The following is a 20,329-nucleotide window of genomic DNA, read 5'->3' as shown; positions in this document are numbered from 1 at the left end:
CAGCATTAGTAAAATAAAATGGAATATTTACATATTTATGAAATAAAAACTTTCTTACATTTTTAAGAATAAATTATTTCCTATACCCCCATACATACAAGTATTTATTTATTCATAACTACCAACTGACATTATTCTTGATATGGGAAAATTAGACACATTCTCATTAAATCACAAGCAAGATATCAGTACAATCATTATTTTTTACTATTGTCTTTTCAGAGTTAGCCAATGCAATTTGTCTCCAAATCAAAATAAATATGATAAATACTAGAAAGGATGGTGTAAATTTGTCATTATTTATAAATCATATGATTGTCCTATTTTTAGAGAAATAAACTTGCTTAAAGAGTCATGTAAGGCTGGGCATGATGGCTCACACCTGTAATCCTGGCCCAAAGAAGGCTGAGGTGGGCAGATCTCTTGAGCTCAGGAGTTCAAGACCAGCCTGGGCAACATGAGGAAATCCCATTTCTATAAAACACAAAACAAAACAATACAAAACAAAAATTAGCCATGTGTAGTGGCAGATGCTTGTAGTCCGAACTACTTGGGAGGCTGTGGTGGGAGGATCACTTGAGCCTGGGAGGTCGAGGCTGCAGTGATCTGTGAATATGCCACTGTACTCAAGCCTGGGTGACAGAATGAGACCTTGTCTCAAAAAGAAAAAAAAAATCATGTGAAAACTGGGGAAAAACCTAGCACTATAAATATGCCAATTTTCCAAAGTCTAATCTAGGTAATTAGTGACATTGAACCAAAATTTAATTTTAAAAATACATAAAACAATCTTAAAGTTCATCGATGAGCAAAAATACCTATGAAAATTTTGGGGAGAAAACTGAGATCTTGGTTTACCATATATTATATGCACAAAAAAAGAGAAGGAAAATAAAACATTGCAGTAGTCAAACAACAATAGGAGGGCAAAACAATAGAATAAAATGGAAAATATATAGAATACATTATTTGTGTATATATAAGTATATACGCAAATATTTGTGTATATACAAGTATATACAAATATTTGTATATACTTGTATATGTGTATATATACAAATATTTGTATATATACAAGTATATTCAAATATATAGAATCAGATATATATATATACATATAATTTAATGTATGAAAAAAGAAGCATTTCAAACTAGTAGGGAATGAGCAGCCTAGTCAATAAATGGCACTCTTCATATGCTTTGACCCAGTAATATGTGTATAAAGGGATATCCCAAATACTCATAAGTATATTTTTAGTACATGACAATGGTGGCATTTTAGAGTGAGAAAAAATATCATTTACTGACTCCATGGCACAGGGATAATGGGTTATATTATCTATTATGTGAGAAATAGAATTATGTTCCTGTCTCCTATCACACAAAATAAAAAGACTAAAACATTAAATTATTTAATGGATGAAAATGCAAATTAAAGTTAAAATAAGATACTGTCTTAAACTTATCAGATGAGAGAAAGTTTGGTATCACACTATGTTGGTGAATGTGTAGAAGGAACAGAAACGTTAAAATATTATTTGTAATGTATAAATAGTTCTCTAGAAGACTATATGGCAATATCCATAAAAATTTAAAACACTCATCCTCTTTAATTCAATGCTATCAGTCAGTCAGCCTTCTCCAGAGAAACAGACTCAATGGAATACATGTATAAAGAGTGTTATTTTAAGGGATTGGTGCAGATGATTGTAGGGTCTGGCAAGTCTAAAATAGGTGGGGCAGGCCAGCAGGCTGAGAATTCAGGCAGGAGTTAATGCTACAGTGTTAGGGAAGAAGTCATCCTTTTTCTGAAAACCTTAGTGTTTGCTGTTAAGGCCTTCAACTGATTAGATGAGACCCATCCATATTTTTAAGGGTAATCTTTGCTTAAAGTCAACCGATTGTAAATATCAACCGTAATATCTTAATAGCAATACCTAGATTTGATTAAATAACTGGATACTATAGCCTAGCCAAGTGACATATAAAACTATCACACTCGCCAATCTTCATTTTTAAGAGTTTACATAAAGATATACTTTCACATATAAAATTTTGTATTTACACACACATATGGAAAATCTTTTGCAGCATTTTTTATGATAACAAAAGACTAGGAACAATCTAAGTGCAGGGAAACAGAGCTGGTTAAATACTGTGTATACTGAGATGAAATAATAACTGAAATATTGTTAGGTTAAAAAACAAGATACGGTTTTGTGTGAAAATATCTTTAAAAGGAATTCATACTTGTATGTATTTAATATGCATAGACTATCTCTAGAAGTATATACAAAAACCGGGTGGTAAAGTAATGGCTAGGATAGAGACTCACCTTTTACTTGTATAGTCTTTGCACCTTTCAAATTTTGAGCTATATATAAATGACTATGTTAAACATTCCCAATATTCATTAATTAAAAAGTAGACTGGCTATGCATCTCCACAATGGCTAAAATTAAAAAGACTGACAGTGCTAAATGTTGGCTAAGATGTGGAGTAACCATAATTCTCATGTACTCTTGGTGGGACTATAAAATTGTACAACCATTTTAAAAAGTCTTGGCAATTCACTGCAAAACTTAACATATACCTACCCAAGAGCCTAATAATTTTACTCCTAGGTGTTTACCTAAGAAAAATGAAAGCATATGTCAACAAAAAAGACAATTGTACCAGAACATTCATAACAGCTTTATTTGCAATAGCCAAAAACTAGAAACAGCCCAGGTGTTCATCAGCAAAAGAATGGCTGAACCTACTGTGGTATATTCATAGAATGGAATACTACTTGGTAAAAAAATGAAAGAAACTGCTCCTAGATGCAACAGTATGGATAAATTTCAAAAACATTATGCTGAGTGAAAGACGTTTTTAACAAAAGACTACATATAATTCCATTTTCATAAACTTCTAGAACAGGTAAAATCCATGATAGAGAAAACTAGAAGAGTGGTTGCCTCTGAAGGGCAAGGTAAGTGTTGACTGAGAAGGGAAGGAAGGCATTTTCTGGGGTTCATAGTAATGTTTTATAACTTAATAGAGGTTCGGGTTTACATGTTAAAAACTTATAGAATGATACACATAAGATTTGGGTATTTCATTGTAAATTTCACCTTAAAAATCTTAAATATTGAACTCTAATTAATTATATGCATGCACAGTTAGTTTTTTTTTTTTGCCTATCAGGGCAGGAAAGTTGGTTTGTTTTCAATGTAAATATATAGTAGTGGCTAGGACTCAGTGAAATGGGCACTGTTATACACTTATTAATGGGAATGTTAATGTGCAAATATGTTTATTATGTCATTATTCATAATATCAATTAATTGGAATTGATTTTTTAAATTGACAGTATTTTAAAGTTAATGTAAGATGGAATACGAAGCAAACATTTTTAAAATTGTAGAACATCAATTGCAAGGAAACATGTTCAGGGATGTTTTAAAATAAAAATTTTATTTAAAAAGTGAATACATCAAATTGGACGGGCGCAGTGACTCACACCTGCAATCCCAGCACTTTGGGAGGCCATGGTGGCAGATAGATCACTTGAGGCCAGGAGTTTGAGACCAGCCTGGTCAACATGCTGAAACCCTGTCTCTACTAAAAAATTTTTAAAAATTAGCCAGGTGCAGTGGCACACGCCTGGAATCCCAACTACTGGGGAGGCTGAGGTATGAGAATCGCTTCAGCCTGGGAGGCAGAGGTTGCAGTGAACGGAGATCATGCCACTGCACTCCAGCCTGGGTGACAGAGTAAGACTCTGTCTCAAAAAAAAAAAGAAAAGAAAAGAGGTCGGATGCGATGGCTCACGCCTGTAATCCCAGCACTTTGGGAGGCTGAGGTGGGCGGATCACGAGGTCAGGAGATGGAGACCATCCTGGCTAACGCGGTGAAACCCTGTCTCTACTAAAAAATACAAAAAACTAGCCAGGCGTGGTGGCGGGCACCTGTAGTCCCAGCTACTCGGGAGGCCGAGACAGGAGAATGGCGTGAACTCGGGAGGCGGAGCTTGCAGTGAGCTGAGATCACACCACTGCACTCCAGCCTGGGCGACAAGGGGAGACTCAGTCTCAGAAAAAAAAAAAAGAAAAGAAATAATAATAAAAAAAGAAAGAAAGCAAATATATCAAATTATATAAAAATGTTTCTATATTTAGAAAATGTACTGGTAACAGATAAACTAAAATTTTATTAAGGTTATTTTACAGTAGTATACCATATACTATTTTTATTCCTCTTCCTGCATTTCAGTACTATTCAAATTTTCTATAATTAACACACATTAATTTTGAGTAGAAAACAGAGTGCTATTCTTGAAAGTAAATAACTCAAATTTTTGTAGGAGTCAGAAAATTTAAAGAAAGTTAACTGAGACTAGTAGTTAGCTGTATAACAAGTCACCCCAATACATAGTCTTTAAAATAATAACCATTTATTTAATTCATGATTCTGTGGGTCAGTAATGTGGGCTAGGCTGAGCTGGGTGGTTCTTCTGGTCTCAGCTGGGCTAATTTACATGACTGTGATCAGCTTCTGGGTTGACAAGGAATGGCTCGTTGTTGGCTAAAGTGTCTTGGCACTCTTCCATGTTGTTTCTGATCTCTAGCAGGCTGTGTACATTGTCACTCATCAAGTTTACGAAAGAGCTAGGGGACATGTGCAAGGACTCTTGAAGTTCAGGCTTGAAACTGGCAGGTATTGTTTCTGTAGCATTCCATTAGCCAAGGCAAGTCACAAGACTAGTCCAGATCCCAGTAGTAGGAAAAGAAACTCCACCTATTAATGGGAGGAGCTGAAACGTTACATCATGAAAAGACTTAGATACGGAGTATGGAAAAATTTGTGGCCATTTTTGCAAATCCATTACGTCAAACACTAGTCCTTGTATTATATAGACAGATAATATACCAAATGTTAAGGAAATAAATTGTATGCAAAGATCCCTGCCTGGTATAAAAATAAAATTAGTGGTAAAATTATAAGTAATCAACCAATTTATATATAATTAATTACAAAGCTAATAATGCAAATGTGTACTTTTTTTTTTTGAGACGGAGTCTTACTCTGTCACCAGGTTAGAGGGCAGTGGTGGAATCTCGGCTCACTGCAACCTCCACCTCCCGGGTTCAAGCGATTCTCCTGCCTCAGCCTCCCAAGTAGCTGGGACTACAGGCACGTGCCACCACACCCAGCTAATTTTTTAAATTTTTAGTAAAGACAGGGCTTCACCATGTTGGCCAGGATGGTCTTGATCTCTTGACCTCGTGATCCGCCTGCCTCAGCCTCCCAAAGTGCTGGGATTACAGGCATGAGCCACTGCGCCCAGCCCACAAATGTATACTTTTATAATAGTTATTCAACATGGCAAGGCACAACTTACTATTTCATTTTTAGTTCTGGAAAACCTTAGTCATGTGAAGTTTAATGGGCCTGATTCATTTTAGAAAAAAAAAGAAATGTAGGAAGCAAATGTAAGAATTCAAAACCAAACAAAAACTTCAAGTATAGTCCGATTCATTGTCAGTCTCTAATATTTGTATTGAATTTCTGCCAGTTTATTTTTCCCTAGTCATGTGGAATTCTGATCATTAGAAAATTTAGCTGGCTGAATGAATTTACATGCACAATACATTTACACACATGGGCATGTATACACACACACCACACATCCCTACACAAATTCTCCCCTTCCTAAGAGTTAATATACTCTATGCACATCTTTAAACTCTAGCCAATTGAAAATGTTAACATAGAAACGCTGTAGAATTCTAAACTAGTATCCTTTCTCGAGAATGTCTAGAAAACTATGTGGATACATACACGTAGAAAAATATGTATGTACAGGTTTATACATAGTTAAAATGATTGAAAAATCCAGAATTTTAAATCTAGAGTGTACCTTGGAGGTCATATACAATCATAGTTTCATACAGATGTGATAACTGGGGTTGAGGAGATTAAGTGAGTGATTTAATAATTCTAAAATGGTAATTTCTGAATAAAAGGAAGAATTTCAAGAACAATCTATAGTAGATATGGTAGATTGGTGCTTCATATTTATCCCATCTTCCTGTACTGCGGAGGCTTGTAAGGAATATGGCCGTGCTTTGGTCAAGGATAGACCAAGGTAGGATGTTTACATCCTGCGTGACTTAGCGAGTTTAAAGTACAGGCATATAACTCCACTTGTTATCACAGCCATTTAGCCATAACGGGAAGGCTACCACTTGGCCTAAGCCACTATTGTCTGTAAAAGGCATAATTGCCCTCTCGATACTATGCAGGTGCACTGGTGCCCAGAGAGAGAGAGCCAAAGCTGTCCATCTTTGCAGATAGACAGAGGGGAGCCAGGACACAGTTCAGGTCACTTGTGCCCAGAGAGAGAAAGAGTTAAGCTGCTGACCCTGAAGGCAAGGGAGAGCCAGCTGTGCAGCTACATGTGGGGGCCACCGGACTAAGTAGCCATGACAGGGCAGACAGTATGAGAAATCTGTTGATGAGAGCTGCTGCTGAATAAAATCATCTTTCACCTGCCCACGACCCCTGAGTGTTCTTTCTGCTCATCCACCCACTCTCTTGAACCTCAGCATGGGCTGGAACCTGACCCTGAACATGACATTTGGCATAATCATGAACCTGACAAGGCTGGAAAACTAGTGACTAATAACTACACTTTCCAGACTCTCTTACAGCTAGGATTCTGGATGTGATTTAAGATTAACCAATTCATTTTCTCAACAGAAATCATATTGTTCACGCTGAATTGATCCACAAGGTCAAACAGTCCAGCTTATTATGCAAAATTTTTTTTATTTCTTTTTTTCTTCTTAAAAAAAAACAAAAACGGGATACATGTGCAGAATGCGCAGGTTTGTTACATAGGTATACGTGTGCCATGGTGGTTTGCTGCACCTATTGACCTGTCCTCTGAGTTCCCTCCCCTCACCCCCAACCCCCCACTATGCAAAAATTCTAAAACATTTGTGAGATTGGGTGCAGCACAAATAATTGCTTGATTACTCATTTTATTCACTACACTTTGCTGTGAACAACTTTGGGCTGGTCCTTAAAATCAGAGCCATTCTGATTTTCTAAAAGAAAAAAAGCAACTGGAAAAGAAAAGAAAACTCACCATCGAGGATATTCAAGAGTGTGACTCCCGTTCTAAGGGCAATTCTGACAGAAAAGATTCAAAATACTTGGGGCAATACTTAAAATAACTACATAGCTCCCAATGTGACTTACTTAAATAGAACAATGCTCTCTTAGATTTTGAAGTTTTTATTTTAAATTGGGTTTTATTGCTGGATAATTACATCATTTATACCATGTTAATCTGTCAATCAGGGATACTTAAAAATCTTTCAACTACCCTCTCCCACTCCAATAGAGTATTTCATGGAACAGTAGAACAATGGAAAGAACATTACTGTTAAACTGATTAGACTCTCACTTATTAGCTACAAATATTGTTAAAGTTATTTCTCTTTTCTGGGCCTCAGCTTTCTAACCTGTTAAATGCAGATAGCATGTTGTACTTGCCTAATTAATAAAGTCGCTGACATATAGTTTTTCAATAAATATTAGCTCTCTTCCCCCCAGCTCTATCTAATTATATACAGTAGTTTTTCAATAACTGTTAGCTCTCTTCCCTCCAGCTATGTCTAATTAGGGCTTTACTGATAGACCCAGAAGTAGCAATTGGAAACGAAACTGTTGAGATTTCAGAAGTACTGGTTAAGAAAGATGTATGTTTTACATTGGGAAGCATTTTCTTTTACCAATACCCATGATAAAAAGCAAAATCTGAAGTTTAATACTCAAGGAAAAAGTGTATAAAAACATATTGTTGGAGTTTTGCAAAGAACAGGATCTATTCTAGCTAGTTAAAAGGGGAGGTATTTATTATAGGAGATTAAAGGACTTTCAGATTTTGGAGAGGACTAAAGGGTCTGTAGTGAATAAAATGAATAATCAAGTAATCATTTGTGCTGCACACAATCCCACAAATGTTTTAGAATTCCTGCATAATGAGCCTGACTATTTGACCTTATGGATTAATTTAGCATGGACAATACCATTTATGTTGAAGAAACAAATTTATATTGCCTTCCCTTGAGATTTGGATAGGCATACTTCCTGAGATCTTTAGGTTCTTGGAGGAGTTTTTTATTCAAGATTTTGGAATCTTTTCAGGTCATGCTGAAAATATCAAGTTTCCCCGGGTTTCTATTGTACTCAAAACCATATTACTTTGTCCAGTTTCTCTTGAAAGTTTAGAATAAATGTCAAGCCATCTCTCTTTCTGCTCATTGCTCCACATGCACCACACAGTCTTCATAATACCTTTGCTTTTCCTCAAATTTTCCTTCAAAATGAAGCTGCTTCATGGCTTTTAAACACAAGAAAAGATTCTCAGCTTCCTTCTGAATGAGAGAAACAAAAATCAAGCTCCAATCACATTTTTTTCCTCCTCCCAAATGGGCAAAAGTCAAGAAGTTTAAAAACTGAGGCCGAGGCGGGCGGATCACAAGGTCAGGAGATCGAGACCATCCTGGCTAACATGGTGAAACCCCGTCTCTACTAAAAACACAAAAAATTAGCCGGGCGTGGTGGTGGGTGCCTGTAGTCCCAGCTACTCAGGGGGCTGAGGCAGGAGAATGGCGTGAACCTGGAAGGCAGAGCTTGCAGCGAGCTGAGATTGCACCACTGCACTCCAGCCTGGGCGACAGAGCGAGACTCTGCCTCAAAAAAAAGAAGAAGACTGTGGTATGCTGTAAAAGAAACCTTTGTAAATTGATAGGAGTGTAAATTAGTACAACCCCTATAGTAAGAACTTTGCCACTCTCCTTCTGAATTAAGAATGCACATACTCTTTGATCCAGCAATCCTACTGCTAGGAATTTTCCCATAGGTATACTTAGACATACTCAATATCATATGTGTACATATTCATTGCAACCCTGTTTGTAACAGCAAGAGTCCATTAAAACAGATTTGGCTAAATAAATGGAATATTAATTAGCTCTTAAAATAATAGAAAGTTCTGAAATGTTCTATATCTTGCTTTGGACATTGGTTACACCTGTGTATTCATTTGTCAAAATATATCAAACTGGATCTGTGATGCTAGTGAAAGTAAATTATACTTAGGTTTTTAAAAAAGGAAACATGGACAGTGTAGAATTGGGTTAAAAAACATAGGGCTCCATGAAACCTTTTTAAAGACAATAATTTTGTTTAAAAAATGGGCTATGTGTCAGTAGGTATAATATATTACTATTAATATAGAAAAAATATGAACGTAATTGTATATGCATAGAGTATCTCTTGAAGGATGCAAGAATGGGATAATAGTAGTTACTTCTAGGAGAAAGAACCAGGTGGCTGGAAGATAAGGGATGAAGAGAGATTATTAATTTTTACCCTATACTCTTTTCTACCTTTAATGTTTATTACAGTATATGTAATAAATACTTAAAAAGAAAGTAATTTTTATGAAACTCTTGGCCAGGCGCGGTGCCTCACGTCTCTAATCCCAGCACTTTGAGAGGCCGAGATGGGCGGATCACAAGGTCAGGAGATGCAGACCATCCTGGCTAACACGGTGAAATCCTGTCTCTACTAAAAATACAGAAACTTAACTGGGCATGGTGGCACGCACCTGTAGTGCCAGCTGCTTGGGAGACTGAGGCAGGAGAATCGCCTGAACCCGGGAGGCAGAGGTTGCAGTGAGCCGAGATCATGCCACTGTACTCCAGCCTGGCGACAGAGTGAGACTGTCTCAAAAAAAAAAAAAAAGAAACTCTTACTCTAAATTTGTCATTAGCCAGTACTCCCATGGTTAATGGCTTATTTGAAAGAACAAATCTCTAATTCTTTCAGTAGATTATCAACCCTTTGGACTACTGGCATACTGCTTTCCACCTCATAGTAAACATTCTTTCTGTCTTTTAAAAGATAGTCCAGGCACAGTGGCTCATGCCTATAATTCCAGCACTTTGGGAGGCCAAGGCAGGAGGATAAATTGAGCCCAGGGGTTTGAGACCAGCCTGGTTACCATGGTGAGACCCTGTCTCTACAAAAAATAAAATAAATGGGCAGGGCATGGTGGCTCACGCTTGTAATCCTAGCACTTTGGGAGGCTGAGGTGGGCAGATCATGAGGTTAGGAGATTGAGACCATCCTAGCCAACATGGTGAAACCCCATCTCTACTAAAAATACAAAAATTAGCTGCGTGTGGTGGTGCATGCCTGTAATCCCAGCTACTCGGGAGGCTGAGGCAGGCGAATTGCTTGAACCAGGGAGTCAGAGGTTGCAGTGAACTGAGATTGTGCCACTGCACTTCAGCCTGGTGACAGAGCAAGACTCCGTCTCAAAATAAATAAATAAATAAATAAATAAATAAATAAATAAATAAATAAATAGATAAATAAATAAATAAAATTAGCCAGGTGTGGTGTCATTCACCTGTAGACCCAGCTACTTGGGAGGCTGAGGTGGGAGGATCACTTGATCCCTGGATGTTGAGGCTGCAGTGAGCTGTGATTGCAATACTGCACTCCAGCTGGGGTGACAGAATGAGACCCTGCCTCAAAAACCAAAGAAAACAACAACAAAAAATGGTGCCCAAAATTTCTTTTTGTTCACATGATCTTACCTCCATAAGTCTTTCTTTTAGTGCAGCAAATATCTCACATGCAGAGTTAAATTCATACAACATCTATGGGAACTAGAAGATGGGCCAAAAATGTTCATGAGAGATGAATAAATAATGTTCTTTCTTTATGCATACAGCTAGATAAGGCAGGGACTGATCTACTTTAACAGCCCTGCCATAGGAACACAAAAGAGTAAGCCTGCTACAATTGTCAATATGCAAATAATGTGTGCATTCATGACTTAAAAATAACACGGAAAAATAGCTTTTTTTCAAAATTGACTTTCATGTTTTTATGTAATTTTTTAAAATCTAAGTTAATAAATATGAAAAAATTGTTGGGTTATCTATTGAAAGATATTTCAAAGTTCTATAGTATTACCTGGCCTTTTCCATTTTCTTGAATTCTTATATACGCCACTATCCTTTGTATTTGAAGAAGGCTTGATTTAAAGATTATTCACTATTTGACCGAATTAACTGTTCCATTTAGCTAATGAACCATGAAATACTGTCACGTAGCTTGTACTTGATTTTGGCGGGGGGGGGGGGGGGGGCAAACTAATACACTATTTATATTGATTATTCAAATTAACAGTTACTTTAGCACTTTTAAAACACAGATTAACAGTGACTATGGTTCACAGAGTATTGTGAAGGGTGTATAAAGGTAGTTTTGGAGCTAACTTTTAAAATATTTTGATGGAGAAACAGAGGCACATATGGAACATTTATCTCTAAACTGACAATCACCAACAAATTGTTTTAAAAAAGAATACTTCATTCTTGGAGATTGTTTTCTGGCTATCTGTAGCCTTACTTCCTGGCTTTAGATGGCATTGAACTGCATAGCACATCAGTAGTCATTTTAATAATTTAATTAAATTAATACAATTTGGTTAAAAATGTTTAATTTTAAAAAACAAATGCATATGCCTTTGTGAAGAGATAGAGAAGTGCTGTGCAGAGTTAGAGCAGATTTGAATCCTGGCTCTGCTGCAGGTGAACCAACATTAAGTTTCGGTTTAAATTACTTAACCGATTGTGAAATTCAGTTTCTCCATCTGTTAAAAATATACATAATGTGATCTCCATCATCTGGTTGTAGGTGAGTATCCAGTGAGACAACATATCTAAAATACTTACCACAATGTCTCCATAAACTCTAACTATTTTTATTAAATTGTTGTGAGAGGAAATGCTTGGAATTGTAGAGCTTCCTGAAAATCATCCTAAAGCAATATATTAGGATCCAACCTTATCTTTGTTATAAGGATTAAAATTTCATTCATTCGGTGATTCATTCACATGTGGGGTTCCCAAAGACAAAATCACATTGATGGCTCCTTTAAAAGAAAATAAAACCTTTATATTAAAAAAAGCTTAATTTTTGTGGATAAAGCTGATTAAGGCAAGAACATTCTCCCAAAATGCATCATTTTAGAATCCTTCTTAGATTAACACTGTATAAAGTCTAAACTGTTTTCAGTGGCTCTTCCATCCCAGTCTGTTCTTTTCTGCTGACTTCAGTGGTCTCTTTACCCAGCCCAGGCCATGAGAGAATGGTTGAAATAGGACCTTTGGGCCAAATAACTTGAATTTCTAGTTTTGGAGTCTTCAAGACAAAATGGTAATCTTCTGCATATGGCAATTTTTTTCTTATCCCCAGGACACAAATTATTTGTTTACATGTCTGTTTGCCCCATTAGATGTCAAGCTCCTTTGAGGGTAGGGACATTGTCTCATTCATTTTTCCATCATTCCCCACTCCCATGCAGAAAGCTTACACATGGTAGTTGGTAGATGAAGAGTTTGTTTCTTTAAAATAATGCACTAAATATTATTTCATCCTAACCATTTTGATGAAAAAAATAGTTTACATTAGGACGGGCACGGTGGCTCTCATCTGTAACCCCAGCACTTTGGGAGGCTGAGGTGGGCGGATCACGAGGTCAGGAGTTCAAGATCAGCCTGGCCAACATAGTGAAACCCCATCTCTACTAAAAATACAAAAAATTAACTGGGCGTGGTGGCTGGTGCCTCTAATCCCAGCTACTTGAAAGGCTGAGGCAGGAGAATTGCTTGAACCCAGGAGGCGGAGGTTGCAGTGAGCCGAGATCATGCCACTGCACTCCAGCCCGGGTAACAGAGCAAGACTCCGTCTCAAAAGAACAAAAATTTAATAAAAATAAAAAATAGTTTACATTAGGGTTTCCTCTTGGTATTGTACATTCTATGAGTTTAAATAAACGTATAATGAGATGTAGCCACCATTATAACGTCATACACAGAATTTTCACTTTGGATGATAACAATGTGATGTAAGTTCATTGATTGTAACAAACATATCACTCAGGTGGGAGATGTTGATAATGGGGGAGGCTGTGCATGTGTCAGGGCAGGGGAGATATGGGTTACCTCTGTACCTTCCTCTCAATTTTGCTGTGAAACTGAAACTGCTCTAAAAAAATGAAAGTCTTTTAAACAGATAGTTATTTCACATTCTTATTTCAAAAAGGCTTTGTATTAGTCAGGGTTCTCTAGAGGAACAGAACTAATGGAATATATATGTGTATGTGTATATATAAAGGGGACTTTATTAAGTATTAACTCCCATGATCACAATGTCCCACAATAGGCCATCTGCAGGCTGAGGACCAAGGAGAGCCAGTCCGAGTTCCAAAACTGAAGACTTAGAGTCTGATGTTCAAGACTTAGAGTCTGATGTTCGAGGGCAGGAAGCATCCAGCGTGGGAGAAAGATGTAGGCTGGGAGGCTAGGCCAGTCTCTCATTTCACATTTTTCTGTCTGCTTGTATTCCAGCTATGCTGGCAGCTGCTTAGATTGTGCCCACCAGATTAAGTGTGGTTCTGCCTTTCCCAGCCCACTAACTCAAATGTTAATCTCTTTTGGCAACACCCTCACAGACACACCCAGGATCAATACTTTGTATCCTTGAATCCAATAAAGTTGACACTCAATATTAACCATCACAAGTCCACCGCATGTCAACTTGAACCCATACAAATCTCCTGAGATCATATATAATCTTCAAAGAAAGACAATAATAAGGTCATAATTACGCCTAACATAATACAATTACGCTTCGTACAACTGGAAACGCACCAGTCCCTAACCTAAATACTATTACATGAAGTTAACAATACTTAAATGCTGATGTGAAGTCGATAAATCTTATGTCACATGATAAAGGAGAAAGGAAATAAAAAAGTTATTTTCTTGGTACAAGTTTATACATGCACAAACATGTTTTTAATAAAAGAAGGAGGAAATACTCATGACAATTACAGTCCTTGGTTCTGCAGCTGGTCACGTGGTTGTAGCTGGTACTGATGACTACCTTCTTCTACTACCCATTCTGTATTCCCTTTGCCCTCAGCAAGCACCTCAGCAGGTCATGATTTTTCTCCTAGTGGAGTGACCCAAACCTTCATTCCTGAAGGGTCTGGGACATTTGTAGTCCTTCCTGGATTGGGCTGTTATAGTTTCCCATTGACCTTAATTGCAGGGAATGGTAATATGCCCTAATGGATCTCCTATATTCCATGCATACTCTTCCTTACCTTCATTATGGAGTAGTGGACTGATTTCATCTTGATTGTCTGGGTCAATCACCCCAGCCAACACTGTAACTCCCTTCTTAGCCTGTTGACTTAAAGGTAGGAGGGGCCCAAAGTGTCCAGGTGGCAATCTTAACTTCCAGTTTAATGGAATCATTGTTGTGTCTCCTGGTGGCAGCATTCCTCCCTCTGGAACTAAGACCTCTAAGCCAGCAGAGTGTAGTGTCATGGGAACAGGAAGCAAAAATTTTGCTAGTGGGTCACTAGGGGTGACGGTGAGTTGGTGCCACTTCCACTTCCACCCCTTGATTCCTGGACCCGTGAATCCTGGCTATGGCAGAAACAGTACCATATATTGGACGCTGATTCAGAGCATACACGACCTTCTGGAGAACTTTGCTCCAGCCCTGCAAAGTACTGTCACCTAGTTGGCACTGTAATTGTGACTTCAAAAGGCCATTCCACCATTCTGTCAATCCAGTTGCTTCAGGATGATGGGGAACATGGTAAGACCAGTGAAGTCCATGAGCATTAGCTCACTGCCTCACTTCTTTAGCCATAAAGTGAGTGCCTTGGTCAGAGGCAATGCTGTGTGGAATACCATGATGGTGGATAAGGCATTCCGTGAGTCCAGGGATGGTGGTCTTGGCAGAAGCTTTGTGTGCAGGATAGGCAAACTCATATCCGGAGTAAGTGTCTATTCCAATGAGGACAAACCTCTGCCCTTTCCAACCAGGTAGCTGGCTGATCACCTCGAGGAATGGTGCCATGTGGAGGGCTTGATGTTGGTCTCTGCTGCTGGCAAACTGGGCACTCAGCAGTGGCCGTAGCCAGCTCAGCCTTGGTGAGTGGAAATCCATGTTGCTGAGCTCATGTGTAACCTCCATCCCTGCCACCATGGCCACTTTGTTCATGGGCCCATTGGGAGATGACAGGGGTGGCTGGGGAAAGAGGCTGAGTGGTATCCACCAAACGGGTCATCCTATCCACTTGATTATTAAAATCCTCCTCTGCTGAGGTCACCCTTTGGTGAGCACTCACATGGGATACAATATCTTTACAGTTTTTGACCACTCAGAGAGGTCCATCCACATAACTTTTCCCCAAATTTCTTTGTCACCAATTTTCCAATCATGCTTCTTCCAAGTCCCTGACCATCCAGCCAAACCATTGGCTACAGCCCATGAATCAGTATATAATTGCACATCTGGCCATTTCTCCTTCCATGCAAAGTGCACAACCAGGTGCACTGCTCAAAGTTCTGCCCACTGGGAAGAGTTCCCTTCACCGCTGTCCTTCAGGAATGTCCTAGAAAGGGGCTGTAGTGCTGCAGCTGTCCACTTTCAGGTGGTGCCTGCATATTGTGCAGAGCCATCTGTGAACCAGGCCCTAGTCTTCTCTTCCTCTGTCAATTGATCATAGGGAACTCCCTATGAGGCCATCTGTGCAGGCTGGGGGAGAGAAGGCAGGATGGCAGGAGTGGAAACCATGGGCATTTGAGCCACTTCCTCATGTAACTTACTTGTGCCTTCAGGACCCGCTCAAGCCTGATCACATATATACCACTTCCATTTGATGATGGAATGCTGCTGTCCATGACCCACTTTATGGCTAGATGGGTCAAAAAGCACCCAGTTCATGATAGGCAGTTCAGGTCCAATGGTGACTTGATGATCCATAGTCAAACGTTCCGTGTCCACCAAAGCCCAGTAACAGGCAGAGCTGTCTCTCAAAAGGAGAGTAGTTATCTGCAGAAGATGGCAGGGCCTTGCTCTAAAATCCTAGAGGCCTCTGCTGTGATTCACCTATGGGGACCTGCCAAGGGCTCCAAAGAGCTTTCCTATCTGCCACTGACACCTCAAGCACCATTGGATCTGGTGGGTCATATGGCCCAAGTGGCAGAGCAGCTTGCACAGCAGCCTGGACCTGTAGCAGAGCATTCTCCTGTTCTGGACCCCACTCAAAACTGGCAGCCTTTCAGGTCACTCAATAAATGGGCCAGAGTAACACACTCAAATGAGGAATGTGTTGCCTTCAAAATCCTAATAGGCCCACTAGGCATTGTGCCTCTTTCTTGGTTGTAGGAGGGGCCAGATGCAGCAACTTATCCTTCATCTTAGAAGGAATGTCTCAACTGGCCCCACACCACTGGACCCCTAGAAATTTTACTGAGGTAGAAGTTCCCTGAATTTTAGTTGGATTTATTTCCCATCCTTTTGCATGCAAATGTCTCACCAATAAGTCCAGTGGGTCTGCTACTTCTTGCTTACTGGATCCAATCAGCAAAATGTCATCAATGTAAAGGACCAGTGTGATATCTTGCAGAAGCAAAAAGTGGCCAAGGTCTCTCCAAATAAGATTATGACACAAAGCTGGAGAGTTGATATACCCCTGAGGTAGGAGAGTAAAGGTATACTGCTGGCCTTGCCAGCTGAAGGCAAATTGCTTCTGGTGGGCCTTATGGACAGGAATGGAGAAAAAGGCATTTTCCAAGTCAATGGCTGCATGCCAGGTACCAGGAGATGTGTTAATTTGCTCAAGCAATGAAACCGCACCTGGTACAGCAGCTGCAATTGGAGTAACCACTTGGTTAAACTTATGATAAGCCGCTGTCATTCTCCAAGATCCATCTGTCTTCTGCACAGGCCAAATGGGACAGTTGAATGGGGATGTAATGGGAATCACCACCCCTGCATCTTTCAAGTCCTTGCTGGTGACACTAATCGCTGCAATCCCTCCAGGGATGCAACCCACCATAATGGCCCTCACCCTACCAGTCAGGGAGCCAATGTGGGGGTTCTGCCAGCTGCTTAGTATGTCTCTGCCAATTACGCATTCTGGCACTGGGGAAATGACCACAGGATGAGTGCAGGGACCCAATGGACCCACTGTAAGTCGGACCTGAGCTAAAACTCCATTAATTACCTGACTTCCATAAGCCCCTACTTTAACTGGAGGACCACAGTAACGTTTTGGGTCCCCTGGAATCAATGTTAGTTCAGAGCCAGTGTCCAGTAGTCTCCAAAATGTCTGATAATTTCCCTTTCCGCAATGCACAGTTACCCTGGTAAAAGGCCAAAAGTCTACCTGGGGGAGGATGGGAGAAAGATTCACTGCATAAATTGTTGGTAATGCAGTGGGGTCCTTCCTCAAGGGGGCCCAGCCTCCCCTTCAGTCAAGGGGTTCTGGGTCTGTAAACTGGCTCAAGTCCTGAAATTGACTGAGGGGCCATCATTCTCTGTTTTTATAATTCAAATTAGTCTCTTGTCCATTCCACCTAGAAGTTTTCTGCTTATATAAATTAAGTAGGAATGCAGTAGGCTTCCTATCAATTTCATTTCTAGGTATAATGTGATTAATTAGCCAACGCCAGAGCTCTACACAACTCAGACTATGCTGATGGCTGCTTTGCCTCTGCTGTCCATTTTGGTAGCTATGCCCACCTTGCCTTTGATGGTTGAGTGTCTCCACTTGGCCCCTGACACCTTGGGATCCAATCATTCTCATTGTATTTAAATTTTGTAGTTGAGTGACTGTGGTTCCCACTGTTAGATCTGTCATACAGAGAAGAGCAATTACAGGGCTCTTCAAAGATGCAGGTGCTGCCCTCACAAATCTATTTCACAAGGTATTGGTCAGGGGTATATCTTCTGGACCTTCCCAGCTAGGATGAGTAGGTCTAAAGTGACTAATCCACTCCACCATCCCAATCTCCCTAAGCCTTTGGATCCCTTCCTCTACATTAAGCCAAGAGAGATGAGGCATTTCCAGCTCGTTCACAGTGGGCCATCTTTTAATCCATATTTTAGCTAGCCAAGCAAATAAACTGTTAGAACCTTTTTTAACTCCCCAAGCTGCAACATTAAATGCAGAGTCTCTACTTAGGTGGACCCAAATCAATAAATTCAGCCTGATTCAACTCTACGTTCCTTCCACCATTATACCACGCCCTTAATATCCAGTCCCATGACCATTCTCCAGATTTCTGTTTATATAAATTAGAAAATTCAAGCCTTTCTTTTCCAGTGTAGCACACCTCCTCATGGGTCACAATCTCAATCTCACCTCTAGGGGCCCACCAGGGCTTTAGTCTAGTTATAGGTCTATAAGCAAACAGGGGTGTTGGGGGTGGCTCCTGAGGAGAATCAACATTATCTTGCCTGGCAACTGCCTCAGGGGAGGCCATCACTGTTGCCTTAGGCAGGCAGGGTTTATCTCCTCAGACAAAGGTGGAAAGGCTGATGGCAGAATGGGTGGGGGAGGGGATGTTGCCACTACTGGGGATGGGGAAGCTCTTCCTTCTGGCAAAAAAAGATTCATCACGCCAGGTGTGGCTCATGCCTGTAATCGCGGCACTTTAGGAGGCTGAGGCAGGTGATCATTTGAGGTCAGGAGTTCAAGACCAGCCTGGCCAACATGATGAAACCCCGTCTCTACTAACAATACAAAAATTAGCCAGGTGTGGTGGTGGGTGCCTATGATCTCAGCTACCCAGGAGGCTGAGGCAGGAGAAGCACATGAACCTGGGAGGCAGAAGTTGCAGTGAGCCAAGATTGTGGCATTGCACTCCAGCCTGGGCGACAGAGTGAGACTCCATCTCCAAAAAAAAAAAACAAAAATTAAGTAAATAAATAAATAAACAAACAAAATAAAAGGTTCATCAGAGTTTACTAACTCAAAATCAGTGTCCCCAGCTTCATCAGGGTCCTCCCAAATGTTCCCTTCCAAGTTGCAGGGTCCCATTATTTTCTGATCAATGCCCTCACTTTAACAGTAGACACCAAGCGAGGCTGTGCATGTACCTTTCATTCCAAGTCAGCCACTCGCATGATAAGGGCTCTTGTGTTTGTTTTTCCACAATTTCAGCTCTTTCTCTACAGAAGATAAGACTCTCACTCAGGGCATTCTTAGCAGATTTGAGGCTCAGTATCTGCTTCTGAAGCTGGGAGATAGAATCCATGAGTTCATCATTTTCTTTCATCACATTGTCCATTGAACTTAGGAGCAACCAACCAGCTTCATTATGTTCCTTGGTTCACCATATATGGTCAAAGGTATTAAGTAAAGAGTCACTAAACTCCTTGCCTCTCACGAGCAATGAATCAGGAGTGTCAAATGCATTTATATTGCATAACTCTCTAAGCAGTTCACACCAAGGACTATCAGTGTTCTCCATACTATTAGAAGTAGAGTCTGTAGCATTTCTGGGTCTAATCATATTAAGCAGCCAACTCCAGAAACCCAAAATCCAATGAAAGAACTCCATCATTAATATTCTGTTCCTCTAGAACCATTCTTGGTATCAAAATCTGTATTAGGATTCTCTAGAGGGACAGAGCTAATGAAATATATATATGTGTGTGTGTGTGTGTGTGCGTGCGTGCATGTGTGTGTATATAAAGGGGAGTTTATTATTAATTCACATGATCACAAGGTTCCACAATAGGCCATCTGCAGGCTGAGGACCAAGGAGAGCCAGTCCAAGTCCCAAAACTGAAGAACTTGGAGTCCGATGTTCGAGGGCAGGAAGCATCCAGCATGGGAGAAAGATGTGGGCTCGGGAGGCTAGGCCAGTCTCTCATTTCACATTTTTCTGCCTGCTTATATTCTAGCCTCACTGGCAGCTGGTTAGATTGTGCCTACCTAGATTAAGGGTGGGTCTGCTTTTCCCAGCACATTGACTCAAATGTTAATCTCCTTTGGCAACACCCTCACAGACATACTCAATATCAACACTTTGTATCCTTCAATCCAATCAAGTTGACACTCAGTATTAACCATCACAAGTTTACTTCTTTTTGTCATTTTGCTTTAATTGTCATTTGTTATGTCTAATTCAGGAAAGCCACCATGACCACTGAGCCTTTTAAAATTGCCACCCTGTTGGGAGCTCTCTGACCCCTGTGCTTTGCTAGTTGGTGTGGCTTTCATGTGTCACAGTGATGTTCTCAGGGCTACCATAGTTATTTTCAACTCTGGCTAAACTTTTGGGTCACCTGGATGCCTGACTTCTACCTGCAGACTATAGTTTAGTAGAATGCAGGTGAGACCCAGGAATAAGAATTGTTGACAAGCTGCACA

The 20,329-nt window shown here is 39.9% G+C and overlaps 1 pseudogene; it reads right to left on the bottom strand.

The window, feature by feature from the left end:
* Window positions 1–13,972: 13,972 nt before the first annotated feature.
* On the bottom strand, window positions 13,973–19,241 carry LOC134808031 (uncharacterized; annotated as a pseudogene).
* Window positions 19,242–20,329: the final 1,088 nt, after the last annotated feature.

This window comes from Pan troglodytes, chromosome 13 (genome assembly GCF_028858775.2).
Source record: "Pan troglodytes isolate AG18354 chromosome 13, NHGRI_mPanTro3-v2.0_pri, whole genome shotgun sequence".
Lineage (NCBI taxonomy): Eukaryota > Metazoa > Chordata > Mammalia > Primates > Hominidae > Pan > Pan troglodytes.
This window is presented reverse-complemented; position numbering and strand designations above follow the sequence as displayed.